Raw genomic sequence first — 9,601 nt, 5'->3', positions numbered from 1 at the left:
CATGTGGTATCGCCTAATTACGAGAAACGTATCATTGAAACGTTTTACCTAGTTGTCAGTTTTCCTTAAAACTAGGGTTTTCATTTTCGTTTACGTAAAGTCCCTGACTTTACACGAATTCCCAAGGGCTTGAGGGTAACAGCCGACACACGCCTGTCGTGCTAAAAACGCGTATGATCACTGCTTGAGCAGAAAATAATTCGATTTCTCATACTCCAGAGTTCAATAACCAACACACGAGAGACATTCGTTCACGTCCTTTAAATCTGACTGCAGCACAGCGCTAAATAACTCAAAGATTGTACGTTCACACAGCTCGCTCTCCCTACGACAAACAGCGGTGGACAGCGCCTTTTTGTGGTGGTTTTCCTCCCCCGGTCACCGCCTTTGACTAAACATGAACTAATAGGAATATTTCCATTCTGGGGAAAAACAAATCGTCTCGCGGGGGAGCCAGAGCCTCTCCCGGCATGCAACGGGCACAGGGCGGGGTACACCATCACAGGACACACACACACTCACACACCCTGGACAGGACACCAGTTCATCACAGGACACACACACACTCACACACCCTGGACAGGACACTAGTCCATCACAGGGCACACACACACACTCACACACCCTGGACAGGATGCCAGTCCATCACATACAAACTCCCCACAGACAGCAAGCACCCCTAGTATGGAATTAAACCCAGACTCCCAGTACTGACACCTGCGCCCCCCTTCTGAGACCTGTATTAAGGTAAGCATTTTGTAGAGAGGAAGGGAACTGAAACTAAGGCACATGCAGATATAAGTAAATGAGACGTGACTGTTAGATGCGTTCAGGCACATCTGGGTGTCTCCAAGCTTTTTTTACGCATTGTAACACAACACCTCCAAGCGACCCATGAGACGCTCAGGCGTTCTGTCATAAACCCATGAAAACCCGGAAAAATGAGGCAGCGAGTTTTTCTTTTCAAAATTTAGTTCAACATCAAATACAAACAAAGGGAGGAAAGGTATCAAAAAAATATGTGAACGAAAAAAAAACACGCACACGAAGCAATACGCAGCTGGAGGTTATTATTAATCAGTTTTACATACACCTATTGTTTTTTTTTAACCTTGTTATTTTTAATTTTCATAATGCAGTTTAAGTAATATTGCATTTCCACCTTATAAGCGTTAAGGGAGGGGGTATCAATGGACCATTTTGGTTTGTGAATGCGAAAGTTTTACTAACAGATCAAATGTAAATATTCAACTTCCATATTACAACTTGCACAGTATAACATGATATCAAACGCCTTGAATCTAACATTGGCACTTAAATGCTTAGAGATATAGTTCTGCAAGTCCATCTAAAATAACTTTGTTAATATATGCAGCTGATAAATAAACTTGTCTGAGTATCTTTTCCAGCTTTACTGAAAGCATGTACATCAACTTGCCCACTGAGGATAAGCGTACCTCCGTTGCCCGAGTAACGTGACGCCTGTGAATGACGTGTGAAGAGCGTGTCGTTCTATACCTAGTGGAGACGGACAACTTTTCCAGCGCTGGGTTTCGGGGGGTTCCCAAGCTCTCCTCGCCTTTGGCCTGGGCATCTTCACACTTTTATTAAGCTACACACGAGCTCAGCCCCCCCAAAAATGGATTATCCACCCCGCCCTTGGGTGAAGAAAAGGCAACAAAGAAACGCAAACTCAAAACAGAAACGAAGAAGATGGTTTAGATAACACCGAGGTTCAAAGATGTTTAAACGCCTTACCTAGTTAATTTACATTTTCCAATTCTAAATAAAATAAACAAGTAGCCAGGAGCAAACGGTGTATTTGAATGAAGCTGCACACATATTTCTTTGCCTCTTTACTGGAGAACTCCAAAAAGGTGCTCCAGGAAAATAATTACAGGCCATCATGGACATCTCCCATCTCCCCTCTATGACACACTTGTGAGAATGAAGAGCACGTTCAGCAACAGGCTGATCCAACCACAGTGCGACAGGGGGCGCTACAGGAGGTCATTCGTGCCTTCTGCCACCAGACTGTACCACTCATCCACTGTGTGTCTGGGATGGGGCAGCACTGACTCTGACCTGGTTTTGGACTAAACAGTAAACTCTCTGCTTCCATCAGGTTTTTTCCCCATTTACAATTGTTTTTTGTGCAATACATGCCAGGGACTTTTGCAATATATTTACATTGTGCAATACAACTTTTTTGTGTACTGTTCTGGCTTGCTCTTTGTATATTTTGGACTGTGAGCGACTCTTCTTAGTGCACTTCTCACTGACTGTACTGATTGGATTGTGTTGTTGTATTGTTGTATCATTTCGTTACACTGTCGCTGTGTTGACAGTGCTGCTGTCGTACTGCAATTTCCCCTCAGGGGATCAATAAAGTATCTGTCAATAAGTAACCGTCGTTGTGTTTCAGATAGTTACAGAGAGCTGGTGACACAGTTCTGTTCACATACTGGGGTTGCCCTCCCATCTATCCAGGACATTTATGACAGACGGTGCTTGAAGAATGCTCTAAGCATCATCAAAGACCCCACACACCCCAGCTACAAACTGTATGACCCTCTACCATCTGGAAAACGGTACCGGAGCATTCGGGCCCGGGCTACCAGACTCAGAGACAGTTTTTACCTCCGCACTATCAAACTATTAAACTCCCAGCCTCTCTCACTCTCACCTCACCTCTCACCTATGATCTGAACCTCACAGTGCCTTCTTTCTTACCAAAAACTCAAACACACATTGAAATCTACCTCTACCTTACATGTCAAAAAGCTCACTCCCCATCATTTCTATCCTTTTATTTCATTCTGTTGATGCATGTTTTTGCACATCTGATGTTGTTTTGCACATTACCTGTTACCTTTTGTTGTTTTGCACATTGCCTGTTATTGTTTTTGCACACTGCCTGTTGTCTCTGTCTTTCTTTTATTATACAATTGTATTGTTGTTTTTTTGTATTACTTATCATCTGAGAGCTAGCTTAATAACTTTTTGTTATACCATATACCTGTATATGAGTATAATGACAATGAACTTGAACTTGAATACTGTGCAGTAATGCAACATCATCCATCCAAACAGAGGTTCGGGGTTAGTAAACACAAATGAAAAAAGGACACACTAACTGAGACGATCAAGGTGAGGCATGCCTTCTTAGCCATCACTGCGGGTCGGCGAGCTGCAATCAGAGAAACACTTAAGAGCTCCTTTCAGATTTCTCCGATTTTCATTTAGATGTAGTTTCCAATCAGCTTCCGGGCCTTAGTGGCCCAGATTGGAACTTGGCTTTGCTGGACAGACATAATAAAGACATAATACGTGATCAATTTACCAAGACCTGTGATAGAGTCCTGTCCAGGATGTAGCCTGCCTAGTGCCCTTTGCTTGCCAGAATCGGTCCTGTGGCCCTGAAATGATAAGATCAGATCACTTTTATTGGCCATCTTCAGTTTTTTGCATTAGGAATTTTTCTTTTCGCAGACCCCAGTTTGCTCTCCATGAAACACACAGACAGGGAGAGAGAAGCTGGGGGTCAGAGAGCAGGGTCGGCCATTTATAAGGCACCCCTGGAGCAGCTGGGGTTCAGGGCCTTGCTCAGGGGCCCAAATGAGTAGGATACCTCTGCCGGCTGCGGGACTTGAACAGACAAACCCTTCCAGCCCCAGGCGCAGAGCCTGAGCCACAGAGACACTGATTTTGTTTTCACTGGATAAGCAGTGACTTAAAGCAAGGTGTTGTCATGTAAATAAAGGAGAAGCTGATCATTTCTCATCTTTCTCATCAGGTTCTCCCTGGGTCAACATCGCTTGACCGGTACACTTTCACTTAAGGCAGAGCCTGGCTTTGGAGTCGCCAATTACTCAAATAAAGCAACTGACCACTCCCTCTTCAAAACAGGTCGCACTGCGGGCTACAGTGAAATAAACACTCTTTTTGAGCCCTGTCGGTACGCTGGGTACCCTACCCACTAAAACGTTCCCAGACTCTCAAATGAACAAGGCTTACATTTCTCGCAGGTTTGGACATTTACAATCTTTAAAATGTCCTGAAATTTCCCTATAACCGTTAAAAGCTCCCTCCACACCCTGAAACAATAACATCGGGATTTCCTAACAGGTCACTCATTCTTACACAGTGTTTCTGAAACTTTGCACTTCAATAATTCTTTGTCGATTTGCGTTGCTCCCCGACATTTTTTTTCCCCTCTAGTTTAGTCACCACTCACCGTTCTTCTCCCCTCTGGAAGCGGGGGATGTCTCCGACCCGCCCGGGACGCTGGGTAGACACGGACTGTTTCCAGGCCTGTACAGCCCTCGGTCTCTCCTCGGATCACCTAGCTGCGGTCCCCATGGAAACCATTCAGGCTTAGCTAGGCCCAATCTAATTGGTTCTCTGCAAGGACAATATTCAAATCGGACTCCCCCCACCCTGTGCCAGGTGCCTAGGCAAATCAGTCTCCCTGCTTTACTTTGGGATCATTTTAATTTAAGTCCCTGGCAAATCAATTTCATCTGCTGGCCGAGGTTTCGATTTCTATCCACTGGGGGGGGTAAATGTGTTTTCTTACGGTTAGGGTCCAGCAAAACCAATACGACAAAGACAAAACACTGTCAACAAAGAAGGTGGCGCAACAAAGCTTCAGCCGATTATTTCAGAAAATTAGTTTACACTGTTTAGAAGTCAGACGGTGGCACGGTTCTGGTACAGTGGTTAGTACCCTTTGACGGCCTGGCACCCCGTCCACCAAAGGTACACTGACAGGCTGAAAGAACTCTTTAGTCTGAAGGAACTGAGTCTCTTTAGTCTGAAGGGAGTGTACCACGCTGACAGGCTGGAGGAACTGAGTCTCTTTAGTCTGAAGGGGGTGTCCCACACTGACAGGCTGGAGGAACTGAGTCTCTTTAGTCTGAAGGGAGTGTCTCACACTGACAGGCCGGAGGAACTGAGTCTCTTTAGTCTGAAGGGAGTGTCTCACACTGACAGATTGAAGAAACTGAGTCTCTTTAGTCTGAAGGGAGTGAACCCAGGTGCCCTGTGCTGAGCCAGGATCAGGGTGGAGTGGCGATTGCCATGATCCAGCGAGCACAAAGCTTCATCAGCTGCCCTTTGCCACAGGAGGTAAGAGGATGTCCAGTGATGACGTGCTTCCCTGTCCGTCGTGGCAGTGAAGAGGTACTGGTTACAGGATCTCTAAAAAAGGAAATAAAGACTGAAATCAGATCCGACCCACCATGCTGCCACGGTGACGGTGCACTGCCCAGTGAAAGTGGCAGCCTGTCCCTGGACTGTGGGTGGAAACTGGAGCACCTGGAGGAAACCCCCATAGACCAGGGAGAGAACATGCAAACTCCACACAGACAGCACCCACACCCCAGGTCCAGCACTGTGAAGCATGCCCAACGATGCGGAAGGGCTTTTACAAATGAGTGTGTAACTCACACTGGTGCCCAGGATGGCCTGCTACCGGAACGCAACCTAATTTTCTTAATGCAGTTTGTTCGAAGCGGTTTGCAGGAGCTGGAGGTGAGGAATGAGCTGGGGTCCAGTGTGCGAGAGTGACTGCTGATGTCGTGTGTGTGTGTGTGTGTGTGTGTGTGTGTGTGTGTGTGTGTGTGTGTGTGTCTGGATCATTGTGAGCACCGTCAGGTTTGTGTATTTGTTTAAACAAGAGGACGTCTCTGTGCGGGTCTGACTCTGTGTGAGGGTGCAGCTCTAACTGTGTGCGCGCGGGCCTGTCTATCTCTCTACAATGCATGAGGGGCTAAATCTGCCTCCGAGAACCCGACTTTTCAGAAGAAAAATCTATGAAAAGGCACGGCCTGGCCCTCTTCTCTTGCTCCCGAGGTATAATGCGCGTTACACACTGGGGGATGAAGCTGGTGTCTTCAGCTGTAACCCTAGCTATTTATACAAACAGCTCTTTTATGAAAAGCAACTCTAGGCCTAGACAAGAGGAACAGATTAAACAAATCTTGTATTTATGGCTTATTCAAAGCAGACTGAGCGCTGCTATACTGTATGTAGGAGCCAGAGATGAAGAATGAGCTATTTAAGGAAATCAGGAGTGTGAGAGAGGGAGTGTGTGTTTTTCCTCCCAGTAGAGAAGGCTTGTGGTTCTTTATGCTTTTCTGCACAGGCTGCCAACATGAGTACGTGTTGGGTTCTTGGTTTGAATGCTCGAGTTGTCAGGCTGGCGTTTTTTGTTCCTGTTGGAGCCCATAATTGTGAACAAGGCGCTTGAGGACGTCTCTATGCGAATGTGCGTTTCAGTATAAAAAATGCATTTAAGACATTCAGCCTTTTCATGTTCCTAATATTCTTTCCTTCTTGACAATAAGAACTAAGGTGGCTGCTGGAAGAGGTGTTAGTGGGGCCAGCAGGGGGTGCTCACCCTGCGGTCTGTGTGGGTCCTAATGCCCCAGTATAGTGATGGGTACACTGGACTGTAAACAGGTGCCGTCCTTCGGATGAGATGTAAAACCGAGGTCCTGACTCTCTGTGGTCATTAAAAATCCCAAGGTGTTTCTCGAAAAGAGTAGGGGTTTTACCCCAGTGTCCTGGCCAAATTTCCCATTGCCCTTACCAATCATGGCCTCCTAATAACCCCCATTTATGAATTGGCTTCACTCTGCTCTCCTCCCCACTGATAGCTGGTGTGTGGGGAGCGTTCTGGTGCACTATGGCTGCCGTCGCATCATCCAGGTGGATGCTGCACATTGGTGGTGGTGGAGGGGAGTCCCCATGTCCTGCAAAGCGCTTTGAGTGGAGTGTCCAGAAAAGCACTATATAAGTGTAAGCAATTATTATTAATTATAATGTAATAAGTCCATTGTCCACTCCATTGCAAGGCATACACAACACAAACACCAGGAACAATTATCTCAGAAGCCAGTTAACCTCCCAGAAGAAATAAAAGGTGTTAAAAGTAAGTATCGCCTTTAGGTGAGGACAGACTGGATCAAACAAAAACAACATTTGAAGTGAATTGCAAATGTATTGAGTTGTGATGCAACTGTAACTTGAACCTAACATGACTGGGGCGTGCATTTTTGAAATTGCATTTTCACAGCTGAAATACAAAATGAAGCTGATCGCAGTCCAAACTCAAGGTATTGTTGTAAAACTAAATATTCAACATGTTTCTACCTGTCCCTTTTCAGCTCACTCAGAAGTCCACAGCCTGCAGCCTGGTGCCTCTCTGGTCCAGTGGAGGTGCTGTTTGATCCTGCAGGATCTGTCCAGTCTCACATAGTCTTACTGAGCAGCGCAGGGCTCCCTGGCCCCAGGTACGAACAGTGAGTGTCAGTGCAGAACAGCTCTCTGATACTCCGCTCCCTCACTCCAGCTGATCAGGGCAACTACACAGTGAGGGGCCTTAAGGGAAGCAGTATCAGCACTGTGATCGTCACTGTGGGTGGTGAGCAGGTCTACAGTAGGGTCACTAGAGGGCTCTATATTCTTGACAGAGTGTGTTCTTATATCATCCTCTGTCCTGATTGTCTTTCAGCTCACAGAGACACTGTCACCCTGCAGCCTGGAGCCTCTCTGTCTCCCCCTCTGTTCACTGGAGAGCCAGTGGAGGTGCTGTTTGATCCTGCAGGAGGTGGAAGCTGGACCTCAGTGTGTTCTGTCCAGAACAGCACAGCCAGCTGTGTCCCCCAGTACAGAGACAGAGTGTCAGTGCGGGACGGCTCTCTGACAGTGCTCTCCCTCACTCCAGCTGATCAGGGCAACTACACAGTGAGGGACCTTCAGGGATACACTATCAGCACTGTGATCATCACTGTGGGAGGTGAGCAGGTCTACAGTAGGGTCACTAGAGGGCTCTATATTCTCGACCGAGTGTGTTCTTATATCATCTGTCCTGATTGACTTTCAGCTCACAGAGTTATTCTCACCCTGAAGCCTGGAGCCTCTCTGTCTGTCCCACTGCTCACTGCACTGGAGAGCCAGTGGAGGTGCTGTTTGATCCTGCAGGAGGTGGATACTGGAACTCAGTGTGTTCTGTCCAGAACAGCACAGCCAGCTGTGTCCCCCAATACAGAGACAGTGTCAGTGCAGAACAGCTCTCTGACACTGCACTCCCTCACTCCAGCTGATCAGGGGAGCTACACAGTGAGGAACCTTCAGGGAAACACCATCAGCACTCTGATTGTCACTGTGGGAGGAGAATGAATTCTGGTATCCGAGAGCTTTTTACAGAATGAGGCTGGAAAATGTGGAGTGTAGCTTGTGCCTGGCCTGAACCCTCTCCAATGGCTGAGCGATGTGTATCTGCAGCTCTTGCAATGCAGCTCAGCACTTGCAATGGAACTACACCCTGAATCAGGACAGTGTGGGGGGCAGTGCACTATTGGAGTTGTAGTTCCTGCCAATTGGGGAAACGCCCCTCAGGACTACATTTTCACATTGGCTGTCCACACGTGGCTTCGCACTCCCGGAAAACGTCCCCACGCTTATGTCCACGCTTACTTTTCCAGGCACCAGAAGCCAGACACATAGGTGCCTGCAGGATTATTTTGCTCCAGAAATGGGAAAAAAAATTAAGAGCATAATCTGACATGCAAAACTCCCCTTCCTGTCGACAGTTGTCCTGTGACACGTGAACTTAGTTTATAAATCCTGAAATAAAGTTGAGTTTTTACCACTCTGCACTATCTCTGACTTTATAAAGCATGAAACGTCTACCCTGAACCAGCGCATGACTTTATTGGTTTTCAATGAGACAGCACTTCAGAAGGAGCTAGTGATGCTTTACTAGCTGTTTTTTGTGAGTTACTTTCCCATGTAGATCAGATAACTTTATTTGTTTTCGTGCAGCTGCTGCTGCTGTATTTTTTTTTATTTTGAGAGGTTGTGGGTCACCCGGTCTGCGGCTCACCTCTTACCCCCGGGGCAGGCAAGCCAAGCGCAGATCCCTGGGTCTGTCGCCGTCAGCAAAGGTGCGCTGTCGGGGGATAGGTGGTGGCCTCTGCTCTGCTGCTGGGCAGTCTCTGCTGGGGGTGGGAGCTGAGGTAAATGGAGGAGTAGAGCACTGCTCGCAGAGAGACAGACACACACACACACAGAGGTGTGCTGAGCTCAGCTCAAGAGCTCTTGATCTTGTCTATTCTTGTACATGCCTCCAGGAAACTCACAGTACGCACACAGAGCAAGGACAGCTGAGGTTCCACACACAGACACACTGAGACTCAGCTGGAGTCAGATGAGCTGTTAATCAACTTTCATTTAAAAACACACTTATGGACCAGCACATAGAGTAAACTCTCAGTGTACAGACACACTAAAGACCAGAGATTCAACACACTTCAGCTTGAGTGAGGCTGGAGTCAGATGAGCTGTTGACAAACTCATTTTCTCTCAGATACACTTACTTATGGACCAGCACACATAGTAATCTAACAGTTTGCACGCGGAGCAAAGACCCGAGATTACACACACACACACTGAGACTCAGCTTGAGTGATGCTGGAATCAGATGAGCTGTCAACAAACTCATTTTCACTCAGATACCCCTCCAGCTTCCTGTATACCAGCACCCACAGTCGTCTTGCAGTGTACAGACAGAGCCAAGCAAAATGAGACTCCA

Source organism: Atractosteus spatula, assembly GCF_055471065.1.
Source record: "Atractosteus spatula isolate fAtrSpa1 chromosome 10 unlocalized genomic scaffold, fAtrSpa1.hap1 SUPER_10_unloc_6, whole genome shotgun sequence".
In the NCBI taxonomy this organism is placed as follows: Eukaryota; Metazoa; Chordata; class Actinopteri; order Semionotiformes; family Lepisosteidae; genus Atractosteus; species Atractosteus spatula.
The sequence above is the reverse complement of the archived record's forward strand: the minus strand, read 5'-3'. Positions refer to the sequence as shown.